At 49.6% G+C, this 1,998-nt stretch overlaps 1 pseudogene; it reads left to right on the plus strand.

The window, feature by feature from the left end:
• Positions 1-642: 642 nt before the first annotated feature.
• Positions 643-1,477, plus strand: LOC133049624 (small ribosomal subunit protein eS6-like; annotated as a pseudogene).
• Positions 1,478-1,998: the final 521 nt, after the last annotated feature.

Below are 1,998 nucleotides of genomic sequence, written 5' to 3' on the forward strand. Positions count from 1 at the left end.
ACATAATCTTATTAATTAACCCAGATGATGAGGGGTAAGGAAAAGGGAGGGCCTTTTAAACCCAGAGGTGTGGGACAGATAGATGAGCAGGTCAGTGGGCACGAAAGGATTTTTCCGCACTAAACTCAACAAGAAGTCTTAAGAAATAGTCACAGACAATGTGGTTAACGGAGCAGGGACCACGTGAGGCAAGGAAAGCCCCGTGTCTCGGAGTCACGCAGGGTCACATACTGAGCCCTGGCCACTCCCTCACCCTCCCGACCCCTCTCCTGGTGGTTTGGGGTCTTCTTCCAGTGGCTGGATTCTAGAATTTCCAGTCTTAAGTCTCCTGCTCTAGACTCAGGCTTTACCCAATGGGTTGAGCTCAGATTCTGCTCAGACTCTGGATCTGGTTTCTCCACCCTGGACCTCCATTTGGCTTAGTCACACCCAGACCTGCTTGGACAGCTTACTCAGATTTAACGGGAAGGTTTCATCAGTGGTAAATGACTGTGTACCCCTTTAGTGGAACGGTGTATTCCTGCATCCCTTATCTGAGATAAGAGCAACCGCAGACAGAGTTTGAGCTGGTCAGCTAGGAAAAGACACCCAGGTAAAGAACCTACTTGCCAATGTAGGAGACATAAGAAATGCAGGTTTGACTCTTTTTCGTGGCGCCTCGGAGGCTGTCGGCCACTTCAGAATGAAGCTGAACATCTCTTTCCCGGCCACTGGCTGCCAGAAGCTCATTGAAGTGGACGATGAACGAAAACTTCGTACCTTCTACAAGAAGCGTATGGCCACAGAAGTTGCTGCTGACGCTCTGGGTGAAGAATGGAAGGGTTATGTGGTCCGAATCAGTGGCGGGAACGATAAGCAGGGTTTCCCCATGAAGCAGGGTGTCTTGACCCATGGCCGAGTTCGCCTGCTACTGAGTAAGGGGCATTCCTGTTACAGACCAAGGAGGACTGGAGAGAGAAAGCACACATCTGTACGGGGTTGCATTGTGGATGCCAATGAGTGTTCTCAACTTGGTCATCGTGAAAAAAGGGGAGAAGGATATTCCTGGACTCACTGATACTACAGTGCCTCGTCGCCTGGGTCCCAAAAGAGCTAGCAGAATCCGCAAACTTTTCAATCTCTCTAAAGAAGATGACGTCCGCCAGTATGTTGTGCGAAAGCCCCTAAACAAAGAAGGTAAGAAACCTAGGACTAAAGCATCCAAGATTCAGCGTCTCGTGACTCCACGAGTTCTGCAACACAAACGCCGGCGTATTGCTCTGAAGAAACAGCGTACTAAGAAAAACAAAGAAGAGGCTGCAGAATATGCTAAACTTTTGGCCAAGAGAATGAAGGAGGCCAAAGAAAAACGGCAGGAACAGATTGCCAAGAGACGGAGGCTGTCCTCTCTGAGAGCTTCTACTTCTAAGTCTGAGTCCAGTCAAAAATGAGATGTTCTAAGAGTAACAAATAAATAAGATCAGACATCAAAAAAAAAAAAAAAGAAATGCAGGTTTGATCCCTGGGAAGGGAAGATCCCCTGGAGGAGGGCATGGCCACGCACTCCAGTATTCTTGCCTGGAGAATCCCATGGACAGAGGAGCCTGGCGGCGTACAGTCCATGGGGTGGCAAAGACTCAGACACGACTGAGGTGATTTAGCACACAGCACCGTGACAAGTGAACATCAGGGCCCATGGAACCCTGTGGAGGCCAAGTCACTGTTGTGAAGCCTGTGTGGCAACCAGGAAAGGTGTTTGTGGGAAAGCATTTCCATGAACAGGTGAAACAGGACAGGGACACGAGTGATGCCAAGAGGGTGTTTCTCAAAGATGACGCCATCAGAAGTACCTAGATCTATGTCTGCCAGATCAGAATACCTGAGGCCAGAGCTCAGGAGTCTGAGTTTGACCCAAGTCGTCCCGGTGGTTCTTACGGACCCCAGAGAGAACCATGGTGGAAAGAACTGTAAGCTTAGGACACAGCGGCAGCCAGGACGTGCATCAAGTTTAGGGGGGTT

This window comes from Dama dama, chromosome 30 (genome assembly GCF_033118175.1).
Source record: "Dama dama isolate Ldn47 chromosome 30, ASM3311817v1, whole genome shotgun sequence".
NCBI classification, from domain to species: domain Eukaryota; kingdom Metazoa; phylum Chordata; class Mammalia; order Artiodactyla; family Cervidae; genus Dama; species Dama dama.